Below are 10,409 nucleotides of genomic sequence, written 5' to 3'. Positions count from 1 at the left end.
ACGTGAGGAAACTGAGGCTGGGGGAAGGGGCAGGGGGTCAAGTAATTATATGAAGTATCAGAACTGTTTTGTTCTGTTTTTTTTTTAATGTTTACTTATTGAGAGGGAGAGAGATTCTCAAGCAGGCTCTGCACTATCAGCTCAGGGCCCAATGCGGGGCTCGATCCCACATACTGTGAGATCATGACCTGAGCTGAAATCAAGAGTCCGACGCTTAACCAACTGAGCCACTCAGGTGCCTCCAGAACTGCGGTTTTAAAGACGAAGGTTCCCAGCGTTAAAACCCAAAGCTGATTCCATGAAGCCACACTGCTTCCCTCTCTTGTGGAGAAGGGACTCTGAACTTGAGAAAGTGACTTTCCTGAGCTCACACAATGGTCCTGGGCAATTCCACTTCAGTATCTTGCAGGTCTCAAACTCAGTGTTAAACACTGCTCTTTGCTTTCACCTCCCTCCCCAGACTCGTTCCTCCCAAAGGATTCCTCACCTTCCTGTTCTCACTTTCTGCACAACAGTGAAAATCAGCCTCTTCTCTCCAACCTCATTCCTGCTACCTTAGAGCAAGCCCCATTATTTTTGAAACACTTTTTATTGTTAAGAGTAGCACACCTACAGAAAAGTGCACAAAACAGAAATGTAAAGGCCACCTGGGTGGCTGAGTCGGTTAAGCGTCTGGCTCAGGTCTTGATCTTAGGGTGGTGAGTTTGGCCCTGCATCAGGCCTGCGTGGGGCTCTGCGCTGCGCGTGAAACTTCCTTAAAAGGAGAGAGAGAGAGAGAGAGAGAAATGTGAAACTTCGTGATTTGTCACAGAGTGAACACCCAGGTGAACATCACTCAGGTCAAGGTATCATCGAGCCCAGGGGCACCTGGATGGCTCAGTCGGTTGAGTGTCCAACTTCAGCTCAAGTCATGATCTCACAGTTTGTGAGTTCAAGCCCCGTGTCGGGCTCTGTGCTGACAGCTCGGAGCCCGGAGCCTGCTTCACATTCTGTGTCTCCCTGTCTCTCGGCCCCTCCCCTGCTCATGCTCTGTCTCTCTCTCTCTCTCTCTGTCTCTCAATAATAAATAAATGTTAAAACATTTTTTTTAAAAAAAGGGTATCATCGAGCACAGGGTAATCACTGTTAATTTTGTGATAATCACTTCTTTCTTTGATAGTTTGACCACTGGGTATCTCTAAACACTATAGTTTCACTTTGCCTGTTCCTTGCACTTCATTTAAATGGAATTACGCAGTTCTATATTGTGTTGGCTTTCTTTTGCTCGACATTGCACTTGTGAGACTCATTTCTGTTGTTGCATGTAGCTATAGTTCATTCTCATTGCTGTATTCTGTCTTCCAATGTATATTTATCTATTCTACTCTTGGGATATTTGAAACTGCTCCCCCAACCCTGTATCTCCTTTCTGAATTATTACAGATGCTTAATAATAATAACAAAACAATTCTATTTAAATAAATAACAAGTTAATCCACTGATTCTTTACATGTTTGAGTGAATGAATGAATGAATGAATGAATAATAAGACTAGTCTCCACACTGGTCTTTTGGTCCTCCAGCCTTGCTTCTCTCCTACTCCATAATCCACCCTGTAGTCACAGAGATCTTAAGTCTGGTCATATGGCACATCTGATCAAGTCACCCTGGGCTTAAGACCCCTGAATGTCTCCCCACTGACTGCAGGATAAAGTCCCAAACCCTTAGCTTGGTTTACAACACCATAATGGTAACGACAGCTGCCATGGCAGAGTATTTACTGTGGGCTGTGCCAAGCACTTTAAATACATTCATGTTATGCACGATCCAGATCTTCAAACCATCTCTCCTCATCAGGCCCCAGCCATCTTGAACGACGCATAACTTCCCCCAAAGTGCCAGGTTCTCTCTTGACCCCGGGCCTTTGCATATGCTGTTTGCTCTTCTCTCCCCCCGCTGCCCCCCGCCTTTGACTTATTCAGGCTTCAAGTCTTTATTTTTTTAATTTTTTTGTCTTTTTCGAGAGAGACAGCAAGGGAGGGACAGAGAGAGAGGGAGACCCAGAATCCCAAACGAGCTCCAAGCTCCAAGCTGTCAGCACAGAGCCTGACGCAGGGCTCCAACTCGCAAACCGTGAGATCATGACCTGAGCTGAAGTCAGATGCTTAACCGACTGAGCCCCGCTCCAAGTCTTACTTTAGATGGCACCTCCACCAGGCAGGCTTCCCTGAACTTGCCTTCACCCAGGCTAGGTCAGGCCCCCACTTCTGTATTCCTATTCCTGCGCTCAGTGGACTGCTTGAGGGCAGGGCTGGGTCTTGTTCACATCTGGAGACCCCATGCCCAGTGCTGTGCTTAATTAACCGTCTGTAAATATTTGTTGACCACGAACAGACCACATTGGGTTGAAATCTGGGTGACTTTTTCAGGTATCCCTGCTTCTATTCCAGGCTCTGGTTTCTGCGGTGGGCACACCAAGGCTGTGCCCTTTAGGATGCCAAGAAAAGCATGAGCTGCCTGCCGTGGCAGAGTCCCTGCCAGCAGCCTAGAGTCCTCTACTCCGAAGATAGGGATGGGCAGGTCGAGCAAAGATCCTGGGGCTTTCAAGCACTCCATCAAGTTTTCCTGAAGTAAGATGCCTGGTGAGTTGGGAGAGATGGTTGAGATAAGCGGGGCTCCTCCGGGTTTAGCCAGCTCTGGCTGGGAGCCTGCTGGCAGGGCCTCTGAGGACCTCAGCCTCAACTCAGGACAAAGCCGAGTCTCCATATTAAAGCAGAAACATAAACATACAGGCTCAGGTTGCCACATACCTTAACCCCCTTGTTCTTTTCCACGACAGCAAGAGGCTGCGAAGACAGAACCACACATCTCAACCCCTGAGGTCCTGGTGGTCGGGGGAGGGAGGCTCCAGCATAATCCTGATCCAGGCCGCCCCCACCCGGGTCCGGTCAGAGCTGCCCATAGACTCTGTTCTGCAGTTTAAATAACACTAAGGCAGTTTCCAAGGCCAGTGGGCCTGGCCCCAGGGACACTGCAGAAGAAATTCTTCCAGCCCAAACTGTGGTTTCCACTGGGAGTGGCTCTCCGGCCATTCTGGGGCCAGATGAGAGAAACCATGTAGGCCAAGAATAGATGAGAGGAGTGGGGCGTCTCCTCTGGTCTTCCTGGTCCTGTAAGTGTCTGATGTGGTGTCACGGCCCCCTCCGTTTCTTCATCTGACCGGACCCAACGTGTGTCGGGGCCTGCCCTAGGACAGTGAGCACCAGAGATACATAAGACAGATGTTTTGTCCTCAGGGAGCCCACAGAGGAGGCAGGGGGCAGACACATAAATAAGCCCTCTGCTATGGGGAGATAAGGGTTCTGTTGGGATGGCCAGGAGGGTGGGCCCTGCAAAAGAGAAGGCTTCAGAAGAGCTGGCAATGAGCTGAATCTTCCTGGAGGGGTAGGATTTTCCAGGTGGGCAAGGACACAGCCTGTGCCGAGGCCTGGAGGGGTGGAAAGGGGTGTAGTCTGCCGGAGCACCGCCGGGCACGGGGGAGGTGCAGGTCGAGCCGGGGCCCTCGACCCCAAATTCAGTGTCTGTTCTGCGCCCAGCATCTCCAGGTGGCATCTGAGTCATCTCAGGATGGGGGCGGGGGGCACCTCCACCCTCCCCACCCATTCCTTCTGATGCCCGTTTTTCTATTTTGGGCAGAGTGGCCACGAACCAGGATGTTTATACTCATATAAGCTGAGTCTGCAGAATGAAATTCCAGACTTCTCCAAAAAAGAAGCCAGGGTGACAGCTGGCAGCTTCCTGAACGTCTGCGATCGGAGGAAACTTTGATCTAAAGAAGGGGGGTGGGGGAGGACACCAACTGAGCCTGGGTCCCAGCTGAGGGGTTTCTGGGACACTTGGCTTCTAACCCGGATGTCTCAACCCCGGTGGGAAAAACCTGGGGTATAATTTATGTGCCACAAGATTCACCTGTTTCACATGTACAATTTCAGTGATTTTGAGTAAATGTACACAGTTGTGCACACATCGCCACAACTGAGTTTTAAGACCTTTCCATTTCCCCCAAAATGAGCTCCTATGACTGTTTGCTGTCACCCCTTCTTCCCACGCCCCAGGCCCAGGTGACCACTACTCTGCTTTCTATCCCCTTAGACTTGCCTTCTCTGGGCTTGTCATACAGATGGAATCATACAGAATGCAGTCTTCGCCCTGGTCCCTTCACTTTGCATCACGTTTTTCTTTTCTTTTTTTTTTTTAACTTTTTTTTTTTTAATTTATTTTTGAGACAGAGAGAGACAGAGCATGAACTCAGGGGAGGGTCAGAGAGAGAGGGAGACACAGAATCTGAAACAGGCTCCAGGCTCTGAGCTGTCAGCACAGGGCCCGACGCGGGGCTCAAACTCACGGACCGTGAGATCATGACCTGAGCCGAAGTCGGACGCTTAACCGACCGAGCCACCCAGGCACCCCACATCACGTTTTTCTTAAAAAAAATTTTTTTTGGCGGGGGAAGGAGTGCCTGGGTGGCTCAGTCAGTTGAGTGACTTCGGATCAGGTCACGATCTCATGGTTCATGAGTTCAAGCCCCACACTGGGCTCCCTGCTGACAGCGTGGAGCTCTGCTTGAGATTCTCTCTCTATCCCTCTTTTTCTGCCCCTCTCCCACTCATGCTTGCTCTCTCTCTCTCTCTCAAAATAAATAAACTATAAAAAATACTTTAAAATGTTTTAATGTTTATTTTTGAGACAGAGAGAGTGGGAGCAGGAGAGAGACAGAGAGAGAAGGAGACATAGAATCTGAAGCAGGCTCCAGGCCCTGAGCTGTCAGCACAGAGCCCGACTTGGGGCTTGAACCCACAAACCGTAAGATCGTGACCTGAGCTGAAGTCAGATGCTTAACCGACTGAGCCACCCAGGTGCCCCTGAGGAAGTTTAAAAAAAAAACCAAACAAACACCCACTGATGCCCAGGCTTCATCCTGGACCAAATAAACCAGAGTCTTGTGGGGCGCCTGGCTGGCTTAGTCCATACAGCATGTGACTCTTGAGCTCAGGGTCATGAGTTCACACCCCACACTAGGTATGGAGCCTACTTTTAAAAAAATCAGTCTCAGCATTTGGGGCCCAGACATAGGTATTCAAAACATAACAAAACAAAGCACAACCCTTTCTACTTTAAAAGCTACTGACGTACAGAAGGGTTGAGAACCAGCGATCTTGCTCTAGGCCTGCAGTTCTGGCCTATGGGTCACTGAGAGGGGCCTCAGGCTGGCCGGCAGCCTCTCCCAGGCCAGGAAACATATGTGCTTGGGGTTAGGAAACAAGCTGCCTGCCAAGAAGTCACATGAAGTCCTGGGACAGATGAGACTTTCGGGAGGCGAGGTGAATGGGGCCTGGTGTGGGTTGGGTCAGGGAGTCCTGATTTCTGCACAGACAGCTGAGATCCTGAGGGAGTACCCTCCCCCCGCCCACCGACTTCAAGGACTGTTCAGGCCTCTGAAGAGATTAGGAAAGTATGGCATTCCTGGCTGCAGACCAGCTCCAGAGAACCCCAGAGAGATGGAAGGGGATGCGTGGTGCCAGCGGGGAGCGGAGGGAGCTTAGAGGCTCAGGAGGGAATTAGGCTGGGGCTGCTCAGTCTGTGATAAAATATCCTCCTTTTGAAGGGTCTGCAGATGGTAATAACCACCCACACTCCATGTACCAGACTCTGTGACGGGCCCTGGGGACACAGCCGTGAGTAAGTGTCAGGCGTCTATCCCACTGGGGCCTTCAGTCTGCTGGAAGAAACAGACAATAAGGAATTGAACAGAACAACAGGCAGCGATGCGGAGGGGGCCTTCCAGGGCAGATGACGCTTGAGTAGAGACTCGAGGGCATGAAGGAAGCCAACCAGGCAAGGTCTGTGGTGGGAAGAAGGGTAAATGGCAAGTTTGAGGCTGAGTGAGTGGGTGTCCCAACAGTGGTAGCAGATAGGTGGAGAGGAAGGTAGGCAGGAGCTAGACCACCTAGAGTCCTTCCGGGCTCCTGGCCAGAGTCCAAATCTTATTTTGTGTGTGATGGGGAGTGACCGGAGGCTTTTGGACAGGGTAGTAAGATACTACGGTTTCTACTTTTTAAAGATCACTGTGGTTGGTGCAGGAAGGCTAGACCTTTAGGGGCAATCATGAGGCAGGGAGAGGAGACTAGTGGTCCAGGTAAAAGAAGAAAACAGCCTGGACCAGTGGTGGTGCAAAGGGAGAGGTGTGCACGGATGTGGGGCACCTTTTGGAGTTAGGGACACCAGGATTTGCCACAAAGGAAACAAGAGAGTCGAGGATGAGTCCTGTGCTTCTGGTTGGAGCATCTGAGTGAGTGCCATGATCTGAGATGGGAAGCCTGGGAGAGCAGGAGAATTTGGCACCCGCGTGGGGACAGTGCTGACACATGGCTCCAGCTGGGTGACAACGAGGAGGGAGGCCGGAGGGCTGTGATGTCCTCATGACTCCCGGCCGTGTGCATGTTGGGCCCTCACAGACTGTGGTGGCAGAGCATCTCGGAAAAAGCCAAGATGCTGGAATGTGCTGGGTGCTTCCTGCAACCTTTGCAAAGGCCGGCAGAGAGGCGAGCGTTGGCTGAAGACGGTGGCCCATCCTCATCGTCAAAAGGAAAAGTCCCTGCCGCTTGCTGCCCGCTCCCGTCAGTTCCTTTGAAATTATATTTCTGGCTCGTGAACTCCAGACATCTAGCCAGCACTGTACAGCTATTCCACCCCCTTCCCCAAAGCAGTGAGCAGCTGGGAAGCCCATGCCCAGTGCTAATGAAAGCGGGGACAGGAGGTTTAGAGGGCCATCAGCAAAGAGGCCCCCAAGAGTCAGAGTCAGCTAGGCTTCAAGAGGCATGGAAACTGGAAACGAGGGTGAAGCGCGAAGGAAACAAAGGAGAGAAATCAGAGGCCACACGGAGCCGGAGAGGTACCAGGACAGGCATTCACAAGACCCGGGATCCAGAAGATCCTTTGGGGGCCAGGTGGCCGGCTCCTTCTACAGAAAAAGGAGCTGGTCTCTGAGGAGAAAACTAAAGAAAAGGAGAAACCAAAAGACCAACGTCCAGGCTTTAGAAGCCACAGAAAGGCAGTCAGCGGCTCTTCCCTGGCCAAACTCAGAGAGCCCCAGTCCTGTCTTCTCCCCATTTGGTAAATGTCTGGCCCCCACGCAGGGTCATTCCGCCTGCTTGGGGAGATGTAATCGGAGGCTGTCGCTCTGACATCTGTCCCCCCACACATACCTCTCCCCCATTCCAACACCACCCCCTGTCACACATTCCCAGGCACACCCACACTGACCAACCCAGGCACGTACAGCCACAGGCTCCAGCGGACTGAGAGGGAGGGGGTTCATTTCCTGAGGGGTAGCTTGGATGGGCGTCGGGGGCGGGAGAATGGTCAGGAGGGGAGATGGGCTGACGCAGCTTCTCCAAGCCATGCGAGGATCCAAAGAAAACACAGCTGGAGACAGGGAGAGGGCGGGGGAAGCCGGGCTACACATGTTGACATCTTGGGCAGAAATCCAACTTGGTATCTTGTGGTCAGTGGAGACTGTGTTTACTCACTCGGACCAGTTACTTCCTCCCGCGGTACCTCAGTTTGCCAGTCTGCAAAACAGGGGCGATAACAGCATGCCTCGGGGCACCTGGGCGGTTCAGGCAGTTAAGCATCCGACTCTTGGTTTCGGCGCGGGTCCATGAACTCACAGTTCTCGGTTTTGAGCCCCGCGTTGGGCTTTGTGCTGACAGCTCGGAGTCTGCTTGGGATTCTTTCTCTCCCCCTGTCTCTGCCCCTCCCCTGCTTGTGCTCTCTCTGTCTCTCAAAATAAGTAAATAAACTTAAAAAAAAAAAAAACTATCTCAAGGAATTGTGGTGAGGACTAAATGGGGGTCATTTAAAAAGAGACACAGTTGAGTAGGTTGGTTAAGAGCATGGGTTCTGGAGCCAGATTGGCTTGAGCTAGTTATGTAACCTCTCTGGGTCTCAGTTTCCTCATCTGTAAAATGGGATGATGATACCTGTCTTACAGGATGTTATGAATTTTCAAGTGAGTTGATATTTGTTTAAAAGAATTTTTTTAATGTTTTATTTATTATTGAGAGAGAGAGAGAGAGTATGAGCTGGGGAGCGGCAGACAGAGGGAGACACAGAATCCGAAGCAGGCTCCAGGCTCTGAGTTGTCAGCACAGCCCAGTGCGGGGCTCGAACTCGTGAACTGCGAGATCATGACCTGAGCCGAAGTCGGACGCTTACCCTACTGAGCCGCCCAGGTGCCCCAGTGAGTTAATATTTTGTAAAGCACTTCTTGTTTGTTAAACAACTAGCTAATGCTAATGACCAGAGACATTTATTGAACCTTTAGCATGCCAAGTAGTAGGCTCATCACTTTATATACTTTATTACTTTAAAATCTCACTGCCACCCAGAGAGGTGGGCAGGTACTAGATTGTCTCCATTTGACAGATGTGGAAACTGAGGCTCTTTAAAGAGATTTACTTTTTCATTTACTCTTGAACGGGGTTGGCCAACTGTGGCCCACGGGCCACATCCAGGGAGCCTTGTTTATAGCTGCGTCCAGGCTGCAGTGGCAGAGTTTGAACAGCTGTGACAGAGACCACAGGGCCAGCAGAGCTTGAAATATGTACAGGAACACCTCTCTGACCTCTGCTCTAGAAAATGACAGACGCAAGGTTCGAACCAATTCTGTCTGATTCCAAAGCTCTTAACTGCTTGGCTCCTCTCATGTTTTACAATATCACTGTCCCGGGTGCGCGTAGCAGGGGCTAGAAAAGCATTGCTTTCCTGTCCCTTCGAGTGCTGGGAAGTCCCTCCTTCCCTCTTCAAAGCCGGGAGTGAAAGTGCAAAGGGATTTGGGTATTCTGATCTCTTCAATCCTCAAGCCAAGGGTTGAGGAGCTTGGCCAAGTCCCTCCTGGGCTTCACATCTGCCAGTATCACTGAAATGTGAGGGTTGGGGGCACAAGCTTTGGGAGAAAGGGGAAACCGGTGTGAGGGAGAGGGCTGGGCTGACCGGGCAAGTCCCTGGAATCAAGGCCATTGAGTACATCTTTTCATCCCCCAGCCCAGGGCTGTATTTAGGGTCAGTTGGGCTGAGACAAACAGCGAGGTGCAGAAGTTGCGGAAGAATCCAGGGTAGTATAGGTATCACCTGCTCCCCGGGCATGTTTGAGGGCTCCGAACCTGTCCAGTCACTCCGCAAATGGGCACTGCCTACACTTAGTGCCAGGCACCGTTCTAGGTACTGGGAAGGAGTGGTGAGCCCGAGCCCAGCTCTCATGGAGACAGGCCATGTCTCCGACAACTTGGTAAACCATTAAATAGTCACAAGATCAATAAAAGCAAACAAACCAGGCTGATGTGATTGAGAGTAACTGCTGCATAGGCAGGAAAGTCCTCTCTGAGCAAGTGCCATCGAAGCTGAGACCGAAATGACAAGGAGCTAGCTGTGGGAAGATCAGGTGGAAAGGCATTTTGAGCAGAGGGAACAGCAAGTGCCAAGGTCAGTGTGGCCAGAGCAGGACGTGAGTTCGACTCAGATGGTGAACTCACGGTTCGTGGGTTTGAGCCCAGCTTCGGACCCTCTGTCCCCCTCTCTCTCTGACCTGCTCTCCTCTCTCTCTGGCTCTTTCTCTCTCTCTCTCTCAGAATAAATACACAAACATTAACAAAGAAATGCCAGGTGCTTATCAAGCCCTTTAAATGCATTAACTCTTTTAATCCTCAGGAGAGCAATCCAGATGAGGAAACACAGGCCCAGAAGGTTAAACCACTGGCCCAAGATCACGGAGCTGTGTTTAAAGCTCACTGGGGCTGCTGTGGGGACAGGGAAGTTCAGGGGATAAGAATCCCCTGCATCTCCCACAGTAGATAACAGTGATACAAAGACGAAGCTTGCATTTCAGTGAGGAAAATGAGAGGAAAGAAAACTAACATCCACCAGGTTTTCTGCTTGAGCCAGGCTCCGGGAAGAGCGGGGTTACTAGAGTTCAAAGGCATTAAGGCACTTCCTCCTCTGGATATCCTTAGCACTCTCTTTGTTCCTGTCCTACATGCTTTCTGTCTCGTGTGCTTGTGGTTTGTGCCCCTAATCTTAACAGCCAGCATTTATTTGGCACTAAATGGTGTACCATGTACCATGTCTAAAACATGCACTATGTCCACTTTTTAATTTTTTAAGTCTATTTATTTTGAGAGAGAGAGAGAGAGAGAGAGCGAGCACGAGGGAAGGTCAAAAAGAGAGTCCCAAGTAGGCTGTGCGCTGTCAGTGCAGAACCTGATGGGGGGCTTGAACCCACGAACCATGAAATCATGACCTGAGCCGAATTCAAGAGTTGGACGCTTAACCGCCTGAGCCACCCAGGCGCCCCCATTTAATTTATTCTTGCA

At 50.8% G+C, this 10,409-nt stretch overlaps 1 long non-coding RNA gene across 1 annotated transcript; it reads right to left on the bottom strand.

Moving 5' to 3' along the window:
* Positions 1-570: 570 nt before the first annotated feature.
* Positions 571-3,292, bottom strand: LOC131485860 (uncharacterized). Its single transcript, XR_009249043.1, has 2 exons — positions 2,790-3,292; positions 571-754 (listed from the first exon to the last, which is right to left on the bottom strand). It is a non-coding gene; the product is annotated as an uncharacterized LOC131485860 (long non-coding RNA).
* Positions 3,293-10,409: the final 7,117 nt, after the last annotated feature.

This window comes from Neofelis nebulosa, chromosome 9, assembly GCF_028018385.1.
Source record: "Neofelis nebulosa isolate mNeoNeb1 chromosome 9, mNeoNeb1.pri, whole genome shotgun sequence".
Classification (NCBI taxonomy): domain Eukaryota; kingdom Metazoa; phylum Chordata; class Mammalia; order Carnivora; family Felidae; genus Neofelis; species Neofelis nebulosa.
Note: the sequence above shows the minus strand (reverse complement) of the source record. Positions and strands in the feature narration are given on the sequence as shown.